This window comes from Ranitomeya variabilis, chromosome 2 (assembly GCF_051348905.1).
Source record: "Ranitomeya variabilis isolate aRanVar5 chromosome 2, aRanVar5.hap1, whole genome shotgun sequence".
In the NCBI taxonomy this organism is placed as follows: Eukaryota; Metazoa; Chordata; class Amphibia; order Anura; family Dendrobatidae; genus Ranitomeya; species Ranitomeya variabilis.
In genome coordinates, this window is record NC_135233.1 from 55,432,031 (window position 1) to 55,448,656 (window position 16,626).

Here is a 16,626-nt window from a genome sequence, read left to right on the forward strand (position 1 = left end):
CCCGGGTAGTAAATACCCTAAGGGTCGTTTATTTAATCTGTCTGTGCCTGAACACGCGGCTATGCGAGAATATATAAAGGAGTCCTTGGAAAAGGGACATATTCGTCCTTCGTCATCTCCCTTAGGAGCCGGTTTTTTCTTTGTGTCTAAGAAAGACGGCTCTTTGAGGCCGTGTATTGATTATCGACTTTTGAATAAAATCACGGTTAAATATCAATATCCGTTACCACTGCTTACTGATTTGTTTGCTCGTATAAAGGGGGCCAAGTGGTTCTCTAAGATTGATCTCCGTGGGGCGTATAATTTGGTGCGAATCAAGCAGGGGGATGAGTGGAAAACCGCATTTAATACGCCCGAGGGCCATTTTGAGTATTTGGTGATGCCTTTTGGTCTTTCAAATGCCCCTTCAGTCTTCCAGTCCTTTATGCATGACATTTTCCGCGATTATTTGGACAAATTTATGATTGTGTATCTGGATGATATTCTGATTTTTTCGGATGACTGGGACTCTCATGTCCAGCAGGTCAGGAGGGTTTTTCAGGTTTTGCGGTCTAATTCCTTGTGTGTGAAGGGTTCTAAGTGTGTTTTTGGGGTTCAAAAGATTTCCTTCTTGGGATACATTTTTTCCCCCTCTTCCATCGAGATGGATCCTGTCAAGGTTCAGGCTATTGGTGATTGGACGCAACCCTCTTCTCTTAAGAGTCTTCAGAAATTTTTGGGCTTTGCTAACTTTTATCGTCGATTTATTGCTGGTTTTTCTGATGTTGTAAAACCATTGACTGATTTGACTAAGAAGGGTGCTGATGTTGCTGATTGGTCCCCTGATGCTGTGGAGGCCTTTCGGGAGCTCAAGCGCCGATTTTCTTCCGCCCCAGTGTTGCGTCAGCCTGATGTTGCTCTTCCTTTTCAGGTTGAGGTCGACGCTTCTGAAATCGGAGCTGGGGCGGTGTTGTCGCAGAGAAGTTCCGACTGCTCCGTGATGAGACCTTGTGCTTTTTTTTCCCGTAAATTTTCGCCCGCCGAGCGGAATTATGATATTGGGAATCGGGAGCTTTTGGCCATGAAGTGGGCTTTTGAGGAGTGGCGTCACTGGCTTGAGGGGGCCAGACATCAGGTGGTGGTATTGACTGACCACAAAAATTTAATTTACCTTGAGTCTGCCAGGCGCCTGAATCCTAGACAGGCGCGCTGGTCGTTGTTTTTCTCTCGGTTTAATTTTGTGGTGTCTTACCTACCGGGTTCTAAGAATGTTAAGGCGGATGCCCTTTCTAGGAGTTTTGAGCCTGACTCCCCTGGTAATTCTGAGCCCACAGGTATCCTTAAAGATGGAGTGATATTGTCTGCCGTTTCTCCAGACCTGCGGCGGGCCTTGCAGGAGTTTCAGGCGGATAGACCTGATCGTTGCCCACCTGGTAGACTGTTTGTTCCTGATGATTGGACCAGTAGAGTCATCTCTGAGGTTCATTCTTCTGCGTTGGCAGGTCATCCTGGAATCTTTGGTACCAGGGATTTGGTGGCAAGGTCCTTCTGGTGGCCTTCCCTGTCACGAGATGTGCGAGGCTTTGTGCAGTCTTGTGACGTTTGTGCTCGGGCCAAGCCTTGTTGTTCTCGGGCTAGTGGATTGTTGTTACCCTTGCCTATCCCGAAGAGGCCTTGGACGCACATCTCGATGGATTTTATTTCGGATCTGCCTGTTTCTCATAAGATGTCTGTCATCTGGGTGGTGTGTGACCGTTTCTCTAAGATGGTCCATCTGGTTCCCTTGCCTAAGTTGCCTTCTTCTTCCGAGTTGGTTCCTCTGTTTTTTCAAAATGTTGTTCGTTTGCATGGTATTCCGGAGAATATCGTTTCTGACAGAGGGACCCAATTCGTGTCTAGATTTTGGCGGGCATTCTGTGCTAGGATGGGCATAGATTTGTCTTTTTCGTCTGCTTTCCATCCTCAGACTAATGGCCAGACCGAGCGGACTAATCAGACCTTGGAGACATATTTGAGGTGTTTTGTGTCTGCGGATCAGGATGATTGGGTTGCTTTTTTGCCTTTGGCGGAGTTCGCCCTCAATAATCGGGCCAGCTCTGCCACCTTGGTGTCCCCGTTTTTCTGTAATTCGGGGTTTCATCCTCGATTTTCCTCCGGTCAAGTGGAATCTTCGGATTGTCCTGGAGTGGATGCTGTGGTGGAGAGGTTGCATCAGATTTGGGGGCAGGTGGTGGACAATTTGAAGTTGTCCCAGGAGAAGACTCAGCTTTTTGCCAACCGCCGTCGTCGTGTTGGTCCTCGGCTTTGTGTTGGGGACTTGGTGTGGTTGTCTTCTCGTTTTGTCCCTATGAGGGTTTCTTCTCCTAAGTTTAAGCCTCGGTTCATCGGCCCGTACAAGATATTGGAGATTCTTAACCCTGTGTCCTTCCGTTTGGACCTCCCTGCATCCTTTTCGATTCATAATGTTTTTCATCGGTCATTGTTGCGCAGGTATGAGGTACCGGCTGTGCCTTCCGTTGAGCCTCCTGCTCCGGTGTTGGTTGAGGGTGAGTTGGAGTACGTTGTGGAAAAGATCTTGGACTCTCGTGTTTCCAGACGGAAACTCCAGTATCTGGTCAAATGGAAGGGATACGGTCAGGAGGATAATTCTTGGGTCACTGCCTCTGATGTTCATGCCTCCGATCTTGTCCGTGCCTTTCATAGGGCTCATCCTGATCGCCCTGGTGGTTCTGGTGAGGGTTCGGTGCCCCCTCCTTGAGGGGGGGGGTACTGTTGTGAAATTGGATTCTGGGCTCCCCCGGTGGCCACTTGTGGAATTGTACTTGTGTGCATCATCCCCTCTGTTCACCTGCTCCTATCAGGATGTGGGAGTCGCTATATAACCTTGCTCCTCTGTCAGTTTCATGCCGGTCAACAATGTAATCAGAAGCCTTTCTGTGCATGTTCCTGCTACTAGACAACTCCCAGCTAAGTTGGACTTTTGTCCTTGTGTGTTTTTGCATTTTGTTCCTGTTCACAGCTGCTGTTTCGTTACTGTGTCTGGAAAGCTCTTGTGAGCGGAAATTGCCACTCTGGTGTTATGAGTTAATGCTAGAGTCTTAAAGTAATTTCTGGATGGTGTTTTGATAGGGTTTTCTGCTGACCATGAAAGTGCCCTTTCTGTCTTCTTTCTATCTAGTAAGCGGACCTCGATTTTTGCTAAACCTATTTTCATACTACGTTTGTCATTTCATCTAAAATCACCGCCAATATATGTGGGGGCCTCTGTCTGCCTTTTGGGAAAATTTCTCTAGAGGTGAGCCAGGACTGTCTTTTCCTCTGCTAGGATTAGGTAGTTCTCCGGCTGGCGCTGGGCATCTAGGGATAAAAAAACGTAGGCATGCTACCCGGCCACTTCTAGTTGTGCGGCAGGTTTAGTTCATGGTCAGTATAGTTTCCATCTTCCAAGAGCTAGTTCTCATATATGCTGGGCTATGTTCTCTCGCCATTGAGAATCATGACAAGGGAGCTTATATAGCAACACCCCTGACCTAACGACCCAGGTGAGCATAAAAGGAATGACAGACATACCCAGAGTCAAATCCCTAGTAGCCACTAGAGGGAGCCAAAAAGTAAATTCACAACAGTACCCCCCCCTTAGTGAGGGGTCACCGAACCCTCACCAAGACCACCAGGGCGATCAGGATGAGCAGCGTGAAAGGCACGAACTAAATCGGCCGCATGCACATCAGAGGCGACCACCCAGGAATTATCCTCCTGACCATAGCCCTTCCACTTGACCAGGTACTGAAGCCTCCGCCTGGAGAGACGAGAGTCCAAGATCTTCTCCACCACGTACTCCAACTTGCCCTCAACCAACACTGGAGCAGGAGGTTCAGCAGAAGGATCCACAGGCACAACGTACCGCCGCAACAAGGACCTATGAAATACGTTGTGAATGGCAAACGACACCGGAAGATCCAGGCGAAAAGATACAGGATTAAGGATCTCCAATATCTTGTAAGGACCAATAAATTGAGGCTTAAATTTGGGAGAGGAGACCTTCATAGGAACAAATCGAGAAGACAGCCATACCAAATCCCCAACGCGAAGTCGGGGACCCACACCGCGGCGGCGGTTGGCAAAACGCTGAGCCTTCTCCTGTGACAACTTCAAGTTGTCAACCACATGATTCCAGATCCGCTGCAACCTATCCACCACAGAATCCACCCCAGGACAGTCAGAAGGCTCCACATGTCCCGAGGAAAAACGAGGGTGGAAACCAGAGTTGCAGAAAAATGGCGAAACCAAGGTGGCAGAACTAGCCCGATTATTAAGGGCAAATTCAGCCAACGGCAAGAAGGTCACCCAATCATCCTGATCAGAAGAGACAAAACACCTCAAATACGCCTCCAGAGTCTGATTAGTTCGTTCCGTTTGACCGTTAGTCTGTGGATGAAAAGCGGACGAAAACGACAAATCTATGCCCATCCTACCACAAAAGGATCGCCAGAACCTGGAAACAAACTGGGATCCTCTGTCCGACACAATATTCTCAGGAATGCCGTGCAAACGAACCACGTTCTGGAAGAACACAGGAACCAGATCAGAAGAGGAAGGCAGTTTGGGCAAAGGAACCAGATGGACCATCTTGGAGAAACGATCACATATCACCCAGATGACAGACATGCCCTGAGACACCGGAAGATCAGAAATGAAATCCATAGAGATGTGTGTCCAAGGTCTCTTCGGGACAGGCAAGGGCAAGAGCAACCCGCTGGCACGAGAACAGCAAGGCTTAGCTCGAGCACAAGTACCACAGGACTGCACAAATGACCGCACATCTCTTGACAAGGAAGGCCACCAAAAGGACCTGGCCACCAGATCTCTAGTGCCAAAAATTCCCGGGTGCCCTGCCAACACAGAGGAATGAACCTCGGAAATGACTCTGCTGGTCCATTTAGCAGGCACAAACAATCTGTCAGGTGGACAAGAGTCAGGCCTACCAGCCTGAAATCTCTGCAACACACGTCGCAGATCTGGAGAAATAGCTGACAGGATAACTCCTTCCTTAAGAATACCCACAGGTTCAGCGATTCCAGGAGCATCAGGCACAAAGCTCCTGGAAAGAGCATCGGCCTTCACATTCTTAGAACCTGGTAAATATGAAACCACAAAGTCAAAACGGGAGAAAAACAATGACCAGCGGGCCTGTCTAGGATTCAGGCGTTTAGCAGACTCGAGGTACATCAGATTTTTGTGATCAGTCAAGACCACCACACGATGCTTAGCACCCTCGAGCCAATGACGCCACTCCTCAAATGCCCACTTCATGGCCAACAACTCCCGATTGCCCACATCATAATTTCGCTCAGCCGGCGAAAACTTCCTAGAGAAAAAGGCACAAGGTCTCATAGTAGCACAACCAGGGCTTCTCTGCGACAAAACGGCCCCTGCCCCAATCTCCGAGGCATCCACTTCAACCTGAAAGGGAAGTGAGACATCAGGCTGGCACAAAACAGGCGCTGAAGTAAACCAGCGCTTCAACTCCTGGAAAGCCTCCACGGCAGCAGGAGCCCAGTTAGCCACATCAGAGCCTTTCTTGGCCATATCCGTCAACGGTTTAACAACGCTAGAAAAATTAGCGATAAAACGACGGTAGAAGTTAGCAAAACCCAAGAACTTCTGAAGACTCTTAACTGACGAGGGTTGAGTCCAATCATGAATAGCTCGAACCTTGACTGGGTCCATCTCCACAGCAGAAGGGGAAAAAATGAACCCTAAAAAGGGAACCTTCTGTACACCAAAGAGACACTTTGAGCCTTTAACAAACAAAGAATTTTCACGCAAAATCTTGAAAACCATCCTGACCTGCTCCACATGCGAGTCCCAATCATCAGAAAAAACCAGAATATCATCCAGATAAACGATCAAAAATTTATCCAGATACTTCCAGAAAATGTCATGCATAAAGGACTGAAAAACTGAAGGTGCATTAGAGAGCCCAAATGGCATCACCAAGTACTCAAAATGACCTTCGGGCGTATTGAATGCGGTTTTCCATTCAATCCTTGCTTAATGCGCACAAGGTTGTACGCACCGCGAAGGTCTATCTTGGTGAACCACTTGGCACCTTTAATCCGGGCAAACAAGTCTGACAACAACGGCAAAGGATACTGAAATTTGACAGTGATCTTATTTAAAAGCCGATAGTCAATACAAGGCCTCAAAGATCCGTCTTTTTTAGCCACAAAAAAGAATCCCGCACCAAGAGGGGAAGAAGAAGGACGGATATGCCCCTTCTCCAGAGACTCCTTGATATATGAACGCATCGCGGTATGTTCAGGTACCGACAGATTAAACAGTCTTCCCTTAGGAAACTTACTGCCTGGAATCAAATCTATTGCACAGTCACATTCCCTATGAGGAGGCAATGCACTTGACCTAGACTCGCTGAAGACATCCTGATAATCAGACAAATACGCCGGAACTTCCGAAGGCGTAGAAGTAGCAATAGACACGGGCAGGGAATCTCCATGAATTCCATGACAGCCCCAACTTGACACTGACATTGCCTTCCAGTCCAAGACTGGATTATGGGTCTGTAACCATGGCAACCCCAAAACAACCAAATCATGCATTTTATGCAGAACAAGAAAACGTATCACCTCTCTATGTTCAGGAGTCATGCACATGGTAACCTGTGTCCAAAACTGCGGTTTATTTTCTGCCAATGGCGTAGCGTCAATACCCCTAAGAGGGATAGGATTTTCTAATGGCTCAAGAACAAAACCGCAGCGCTTGGCAAATGACAGATCCATAAGACTCAGGGCAGCACCTGAATCTACAAACGCTATGACAGGATACGATGACAGTGAGCAAATCAAAGTTACAGATAGAATGAACTTAGGTTGCAAATTACCAATAGCGACAGGACTAACAACCTTAGTAAGACGCTTAGAGCATGCTGAGATAACATGTGCAGAATCACCACAGTAGTAACACAAGCCATTCTGGCGTCTATGAATTTTCCGCTCATTTCTAGTCAGGATTCTATCACATTGCATTAAATCAGGTGCCTGTTCAGATAACACCATGAGGGAATTTGCGGTTTTGCGCTCCCGCAACCGCCGGTCAATTTGAATTGCCAGGGCCATGGAATCATTCAGACCTGTGGGAATGGGAAAACCCACCATCACATTCTTAATGGCTTCAGAAAGGCCATTTCTAAAATTTGCAGCCAATGCACACTCGTTCCACTGGGTCAGCCCGGACCATTTCCGAAATTTTTGGCAATACACCTCAGCCTCGTCCTGGCCCTGAGACATAGCCAGCAAGGCTTTTTCTGCCTGAATCTCAAGATTGGGCTCCTCATAAAGCAAACCGAGCGCCAGAAAAAACGCATCAATATCAGCCAATGCCGGATCTCCTGGCGCCAGCGAGAAAGCCCAATCCTGAGGGTCGCCCCGTAAAAAAGAAATAACAATTTTCACTTGTTGAGTGGAGTCTCCAGAGGAACAGGGTCTCAGGGACAAAAACAATTTACAATTATTCCTGAAATTTCTAAACTTAAATCGATCTCCGGAAAACAGTTCAGGAATCGGTATCTTAGGTTCTAACATAGGATTTCTGGTAACATAATCTTGTATGCCCTGCACACGAGCAGCAAGCTGGTCCACACTTGTAATCAAAGTCTGGACATTCATGTCTGCAGCAATCACAAGCCACTCAGAGGTAAAGGGGAAAAGAAAAAAAAATGAGAGAGAGAAAAAAAACCTCAGAGCTTTCTTTCTTATAATCCCACTTCTGCAATGCATTTAACATTTAATACTGGCCTGGCAAACTGTTATGACCCCAATGGCGAGGGTCTCAGAGATATCAGCAAGTCTGCGAAGTACAAAAATCCAGCTCATAGGGCAGTGGTAACTGGGTTGACCATATATCTACTCCTAACGCCAACCCTAGAAGTAGCCGGGGAACATGCCTACGTTGGTCGCTAGATGTCTCGCGCCAGCCGGAGAGCTAACTACCCCTAGAAGAGGAAAACAAAGACCTCTCTTGCCTCCAGAGAAAGGACCCCAAAAGTAGGATACGAGCCCCCCACAAATAATAACGGTGAGGTAAGAGGAAATGACAAACACAGAGATGAACTAGGTTTAGCACAGAGAGGCCCACTTACTAATAGCAGAATATAGTAAGATAACTTATATGGTCAACAAAAACCCTATCAAAAAATCCACGCTGGAGATTCAAGAACCCCCGAACCGTCTAACGGCCCGGGGGGAGAACACCAGCCGCCCTAGAGCTTCCAGCAAGGTCAGGATACAGATTATATACAAGCTGGACAAAAATAGCAAACAAAAACAAATTGCAAAAAGCAAAAAAACAGACTTAGCTTAATGAAGCAGGAACCAGGATCAGTGGACAAGAGCACTACAGATTAGCTCTGATATCAACGTTGCCAGGCATTGAACTGAAGGTCCAGGGAGCTTATATAGCAACACCCCTGACCTAACGACCCAGGTGAGCATAAAAGGAATGACAGACATACCCAGAGTCAAATCCCTAGTAGCCACTAGAGGGAGCCAAAAAGTAAATTCACAACAGACATAGCTGATTCCAAGAATACGACCAGTACCATGTCACTTGTTTAGAACAGTCTGGCAGTTAATTCACTATAAGCAACAGCACAGTATGATGACCACACCACAAAATTAACAATAACCAAAAATATAGCACTTATAACATTTTCAAGGTAATCCAAGACAATCCGCTTAGAGTCATACATTGCAGACAACTTGCATTTTATCACCACAAGAAAATCATATATAGAAGGCAAGTCCACTTAAACAGGTCAATTTTGTGAACACCAATCTAATGTGTGAAAGAAGTAAGAATAAAACAAACTTAGTTCCCATGGTTTTGTTACTTCACAGATGATACTGATCATGTCTCATTATTCAACCCTGTGAATTCTGTACCCTCCCGGGTTTCGGCACCAAAGATGTCAAAGTAATTAATTTTGGATCAGACTTAAAACATCTGGTTTGTAACTCACTTTAGTTTCCAATGGGTGAAGCAGTGCATCAGAACGAAAAACACAGACACAGAGTATCTCTGTATGCAGTCGATCCCTCTCTGAGGTAACAATGTCTTCTTGTATTTGTATATGTGTTATTGCTGTATTTATTGCTATGTGATGCACTACTAATTCAGTCTCAGTACAGGGAGTTAAGCCAATCATAATTATGTAGTATGAATAAACCTTTTCCTCACATTGGCCTTGGTAGTGAAGGAAACCTTGTATGTGAATGTTAAACATAAGAAGCCTTAACTCATACTCATTATACTCCCATTAGTAACTCCTGGAGAACCTGTGATTACCTGTGATTGTTCTATGTAATTGTTAGGCCAGGGCATTATCATCTTAAGAGAGTCAGTGGGCTATGGGCCGGATTCGGTTTGGCCTTCAAGAGAGAGTTGGTGAGCTGAAGACGAAAATGGACCTGCCTAATTAGATAAATAAATAAAGTCATATATCACATGTCCTAAGATATTGCAGTAAATAGAGGAGCAGTGGGGACAATGATAGCTGCCATACAAAAAGGAATCGGTACTGTAAATCCGTCCAATCTTTTTTATGAGATTAGAAAACCCTGTAGAATACAATTTGAAAAGAAAGTCACAGTTATTTTATGATTTTATTTTCATTATTCATTATAGCCTTGTATTCCTCCAGTATAGGAAAACGGCACAGCCCTCTTGACCCTGAATTACATTACTTTTGCTATGGGTCAGTAATTCTCCATTGAGCTGACCTTTACTCCTTACTAAAGTACACATAATGACTAAAGCAACAAATAACTTGAGGCAGAAGAGTACAAATTGTCTAGAGAGAAGCTTTAGCTTTTTATTTAAGATACAAAAGTTGACAGATTCTGCTGAATTGCAATCTTTAAAGTGAAATTACGTCCACAATTCGCAGAACTATTTTCCAAGGAACCATTACATCAATGCTTGAGTATATTAAATAATTTACAAATGTGTTGCACTATATATTCAGATTATACATTTGTTGTATATTATTCGCATACTACGAATTATGATAATACCTTCCTTTACATGTTTCATTTGTGTAGAGAACCGTAGAAGCTTGAGTTATTTTACCACTAAGTACTAGTGATTTAATTGACATATAGAATGGGATCGGTCCATGTAGGAAGTATGAGGGCCTTGAGGGAATGGAGTTCCCACTCTGGTTGGGACCATTCCATTTGTTTTAGAACTTCTGCAGAAGTTTCCTCTCCAGGAGAACCTCACTGATGGAATATTACTTTACGGTCAATAAAAACAGCTCCCTGATTCATCAAACAGTATTTGCCTGAATACTTTTGGCAGTTTTATGACAGTCCTGGCCAGCTCCAACAACTTTTTAAAAATTGGGCAGAGTTTAGCCAGAGAAGAGCCTACTCAGTTGACAAATTCATCATAATGTCCCTGATTGGAATACAGTTCCTGCTGTCTTAATTAATTTTGAACATCTTACCATAGTGCAGTTTTTGGGGGCTTTGGGTTGGCGTACAAATACTAAGCTTTTCCTGGGTAGAAAATTCCAGTAATACTATCAGGCTCATTTTACTCTTAAGGCCCTATCACACACAGCGACGCTGCAGCGATACAGACAACGATGCTGATCGCTGCAGCGTCGCTGTTTTGTCGCTGTGTGGTCGCTGGGGAGCTGTCACACAGACCGCTCTCCAGCGACCAACGATGCCGAGGTCCCCGGGTAACCAGGGTAAACATCGGGTTACTAAGCGCAGGGCCACGCTTAGTAACCCGATGTTTACCGTGGTTACCAGCGTAAAAGTAAAAAAAAAAAAACCGTACATACTCACATTCCGGTGTCCTTCAGGTCCCTTGCCGTCCGCTTCCCGCTCTGACTGAGTGCCGCCGTAAAGTGAAAGCAGATCACAGCGGCGACGTCACCGCTGTGATCTGCTCTTACTTTCCGGCCGGCAGTCAGTCAGAGCGGGAAGCGGACGGCAAGGGAGCTGAAGGACACCGGAATGTGAGTATGTACGTTTTTTTTTTTTTTTACTTTTACGCTGGTAACCAGGGTAAACATCAGGTTACTAAGTGTGGCCCTGCGCTTAGTAACCCGATGTTTACCCTGGTTACCAGTGAAGACATCGCTGGATCGGTGTCACACACACCGATTCAGCGATGTCAGCGGGACCTCAACGACCAAAAAAAGGTCCAGGCCATTCCGACACGACCAGCGATCTCACAGCAGGGGCCGGGTCGCTGGTACGTGTCAAACATAGCGAGATCGCTACTGAGGTCGCTGTTGCGTCACAAAACTTGTGACTCAGCAGCGATCTCGCTAGCGATCTCGCTATGTGAGACGGGGCCTTTAGCCATGAAGCTTTGCTTCTTTTATGTAAGATATGGCTTATGCTGCATTATTTTGTTGTTTCAAGATGATGATAATCCATAGTTTATAGCATCCATCGCTCTCTGCAAGCTTCATTGTGAAATTTCCTTGATGCCCTTGGCTCACCTCTACAGCAATATGAGACTTAGTTAACATATAAATACACATGTATATGCATGCAAATGTTCCCTTCAGCATGTGGCATTCCCAAAGCCGATTGTGTGAATAGATAAATGTAGCCAATTGCAGTAATAATATGTTTACTAAGCATGGGATAAATGTTGGTGATGCTTGTGTGAGGAGAAGACAAGAGGACAACTAAAAAAGAAAGAAGGAGGTCTTGTGAAATTTTGTTTCAGGAGATCAAGTCAAGACTAGTGTTGAGCATTCCGATACCGCAAGTATCGGGTATCGGCCGATACTTAGCGGTATCGGAATTCCGATACCGAGATCCGATACTTGCCGCGTATCGGATACCGGAATCGGAAGTTCCCAGATTCAAACTGCACAAATTCAGCCAATGAGAATGATTCCAAGTGTGGGCACATCCTGTTCAGCATGGAGGGCATGAAACTACTGGCATGGCTGTGATTGGCTGCTGAAATGATGTCATGATGCAGTTTAAAAGTCGCTGGCGCCATTTTGCGCTCACTCTGCTGTGAATTCAGTTAGTGACAGGACGCTGTTTGCTGACTGAGGGCCAGTTTAGAGATAGCAATTTGCTTCTTTGTGCTTTTCAAAGGCTAATTTAGCAACCGCTGTGTTCACCTACTATTCACCTTGCTTTTGCCTTGTAGCGCTGTTTTCACAGCGATCTGCAAGGTCTGTGTGTGTGTGTGTGTGTGTGAGTGCAGCCCACTCTCTAGTCTGAGTGCAGCCATAGGCCATCCATAGCTGGTTGTATTCAGTTCAGGGAGGGTGGTTCATTGCCTCATACTGTTTTTTTTTTTTTTTTTTTTTTCAAGTAGTGTAGTCTGCTGCTCATTTTTTCCAAAAATTCCTATTAGTGTCTTTCCACCCGTCTCCAGCTAACTTTGGAAAAACACTACATAGGATAAAGTAGAGGAGGGTTTTTGGGCCTTGCAGCGCCGTTTACGGCTGTCTGCACGGTCTCCGTGTGACTGCAGCTCGCCCTGTAGTCTGTGAGCAGCCATAGCCTGGTTGTCTCCAGCTCAGGGTTCTTCACTGCGTCATACTGTAAAATCAATTTTCCTTTTGTTTTAAGTAGTGCAGGCTGCTGCACATTTTTTCAAAAAATTCCTATTAGTGTCTTTCCACCCGTCTCCAGCTAACTTGTGGAAAAACACTACATAGGATAACGTAGAGGAGGGTTTTTGGGCCTTGCAGCGCCGTTTACGGCTGTCTGCACGGTCTCCGTGTGACTGCAACTCGCCCTGTAGTCTGTGAGCAGCCATAGCCTGGTTGTCTCCAGCTCAGGGTTCTTCACTGCGTCATACCGTAAAATCAATTTTCCTTTTGTTTTAAGTAGTGCAGGCTGCTGCACATTTTTTCAAAAAATTCCTATTAGTGTCTTTCCACCCGTCTCCAGCTAACTTGTGGAAAAACACTACATAGGATAACGTAGAGGAGGGTTTTTGGGCCTTGGAGCACCGTTTACGGCTGTCTGCACAGTCTCCGTGTGACTGCAGCTCGCCCTGTAGTCTGTGAGCAGCCATAGCCTGGTTGTCTCCAGCTCAGGGTTCTTCACTGCGTCATACCGTAAAATCAATTTTCCTTTTGTTTTAAGTAGTGCAGGCTGCTGCACATTTTTTCAAAAAATTCCTATTAGTGTCTTTCCACCCGTCTCCAGCTAACTTGTGGAAAAACACTACATAGGATAACGTAGAGGAGGGTTTTTGGGCCTTGCAGCGCTGTTTACGGCTGTCTGCACGGTCTCCGTGTGACTGCAGCTCTCTCTGTTGTCAGTTCAGTCCCCAAAAAATAAATAAATAATAAAGTTCACCAAACACACCAGTGACACCACTTAACATTTGTGTAGGCCACATTAGCTCATATTAAAGTCTAGTCCACACTTTAGAAAATTAGTGTTTCTTATACCTGTTAGGAGTTGTTCAGGTATAAGCACACAAAGCCGTTAGTACTTTTCTGCTTATCTTTATCAGTCAACCAAGATGAAGAAGGCAGTGAGTAAGGCACGTGGGCGTGGGCGCGGAGCAGGGAGAGGACGTGGGGATTCTGTGCCTGCTGCGGGCACCGGTGACTCATCAGCACCCACTTTCACCAGGGAACAGTCCTTCATGCGCAGCTTTGTCGCAGAGCGCCGTACACCGCTGCTGCGTGAAGAACAAATTGAAGCCGTTGTCGGATGGATGGCAGCTAATGCATCAACTTCAATTAGTGCCACATCCTCTCAGACACAGAGCACTGGAGAGCAGCCATCTGTCTCTTCACCACCTGCCAAATTGCCCAGGCAGACAGAGAGCCCAGGACAGGAGCCGTCTCTACTTCTGTTCTCTGAATCTCTTGGCTTGGAAACAGGGGGCCAGCCAAGCAGCATTGGAGAAATGGAAGAAGAGGCAGGGTGCAGTGATGCCCAACAGCTTTTTCTCTCTTCCTCTGAAGAGGCGGGTGGGCCAGTGCTTCCGGTCACCACATCGCAGGCCGCATCCGCTGATGATGACACTCAGGTGCCACATTCTGGTGCGTGCTCTGCTGCTGAGACTACCCAGGAGGAGCAGTTGGGGGCAGAGGGTAGTGTAGATGATGAGGTCCTTGACCCATCTTGGCGTGAGGGACAGGAAGGTGGTGGGAGCAGCTCTGAGGAAGAGATTCCCCGTATGGCCCAAAGAGGGAGAGGGAGGGGGAAGACTGCGGATCCTGCAGCCTCCGCTTTGGCACCCGTTAGGAGCATGTCTCTTCCAAAAGCCAAAAAGGGCGCTCCCAAGACTTGCAGTGCCTGGGCCTTTTTTGACACAGTTGCAGATGACATTTGCTATGTCAAATGCAAGGTGTGTCATCACAAAGTCAAAAGAGGTCGAAATGTCAGCAGCCTCAATACCTCCAACATGTGGAAACATGTGCGGACCAGGCACGCGGCGTTGTTAGAAAAACACACTGAAGAGCTAGGCCAACCAACAGCGGCAGCTACCACCTCTTCAGCTCGTGTTGCCTCTTCCTCCAGCTCACACGCAGCTGGTTCGGCTTCCTCCCAGGATCGCCGTGGAAGAACCTCTGGCCCTGTTGTCCAGAGACCCGCTGTAATTCCACCCGCAGCACCACTTTCCCAGTCATCCACACACTCCCAGCCCAGTGTACAGCCATCGGTAGTACAGGCATGGGAGAAAAGGCGGCCTTTCTCGTCAAACCACCCACGAGCACAGGCTCTGACTGCAGGCATTGCCAAACTTCTGTCACTGGAAATGCTGTCATTCAGGCTGGTGGAGACTGACAGCTTCCGTGACTTGATGTCATTGGCAGTCCCACAGTACAATGTGCCCAGCCGCTTTTACTTCAGCAGGCAAGCCGTCCCTGCCCTGCACAAGCATGTGGAGGGACACATAAAACATGCGCTACTGAATGCCGTCAGTAGCAAGGTCCACCTCACCACCGATGCGTGGACCAGTCAACATGGACAGGGGCGATACCTTTCCCTCACTGCCCATTGGGTTAATGTCGTTGAGCCGGGTACAGATCATGCGAGTGGCGCAGGACGTGTCCTGCCCACTCCAAGGATTGCAGGAATCCATTCTGTACGCATTGACTCCTCCTCTTACACCAGTTCCTCAGAATCATCGCTGCAGGAGCCGTCACAGTCCACCTCCACATGGACCCGTGATGAACGTTTACCTGTTACGACCGACATGAGCACAGCCGTGGCCAAACGTCAACAGGCCGTCTTGAAATTAATTTCTTTGGGGAATCGAAGCCACACAGCGCAGGAGCTCTGGAATGCCATCAAGCAGGAGAGCGATGTGTGGTTTATGCTAGCGAATCTCCAGCCAGGCATGATAGTGTGTGATAATGGCCGAAATCTGGTGGCAGCTCTGGGCCTCGGCAACCTCACTCACATCCCATGTCTGGCACATGTGCTCAATTTGGTCGTGCAGAGTTTTTTGAGGGACTATCCAGATCTTGATGCACTGCTGCACAAGGTCCGCCTAGAGTGTGCTCACTTGCGGCGTTCCAGCACGGCAAAAGCGCGCATTGCGGCTCTGCCGCGCCGACACCACCTGCCGGAACATCGCATCATATGTGACCTACCTACCAGGTGGAATTCCACGTTACATATGTTGGAGCGGTTGTGTGAGCAGCAGCAAGCTGCAATGGAGTACCAGCTGCATCAGGCGCAAAGAAGTCACACTCCGCGCCGTTCAGACTTCACAACCACAGAGTGGGCCACTATGAATGACGTCTGCCAGGTTTTGCGTCCCTTTGATTATTCCACGCGGATGGCGAGTGCAGATGATGCACTAGTCAGCATGACTGTCCCCCTTATCTGCCTGCTTGAAAAATCACTGCAACCGCTAAGGGATGATGTTGTGGAAGAGGTGGAGGATGAGGATTCAACATTTCCATCATCTTCTGGACAGTCAGCGCCACGTGGTTCCTCACAAACTCGTAGGCAGGGGACAGTTTGTGAGGAGGATGAGGAGGAGTCAATGGAGGAGGAAGACATCCGTCCAGAGGAGGGAGTTACACAATTGTCCAGTACTCAGTGTGTACAGCGAGGGTGGGGTGATGACGAGCGGGCAGAGATCACGCCTCCAGCAGGGGACAGCGTTTCTTGGGCAGTTGGCAGTCTGCAGCACATGGTGGATTACATGCGCAGTGCCTGAGAAACGACCGCCGCATCGCCCACATTCTCAACATGTCTGAATATTGGGTGTTCACCCTCCTCGATCCTCGCTACCGGGACAACGTAGAAAGCCTCATCACACCGTTGAACCGGGAGCGAAAAATGCGGGAGTACCAAGACACACTGGTGAATTCCATCATCTTCTCCATTCCAAGTGAGAGAAGTGCTGCTAGAGCATTACAAAGCAGCTCAGTGCGTCCAGGCCAGGGCCGGACTGGCCATAGGGCAGTTCTGGCAAATGCCAGAAGGGCCGATAGCAGTAGTGGGCCGCTTGAGTGTGCTGCTGTCGGCACTCTTCCCCCCGCTGTTGCGGCACACTCCCGGCCCCGCATTCAACTATACCGGCGTCATAGACGCCGGTACAGTTGAATGCAATGATGGAGGAGAGTGCGTCTGCTGACGCCCCCTCTCCCATCAT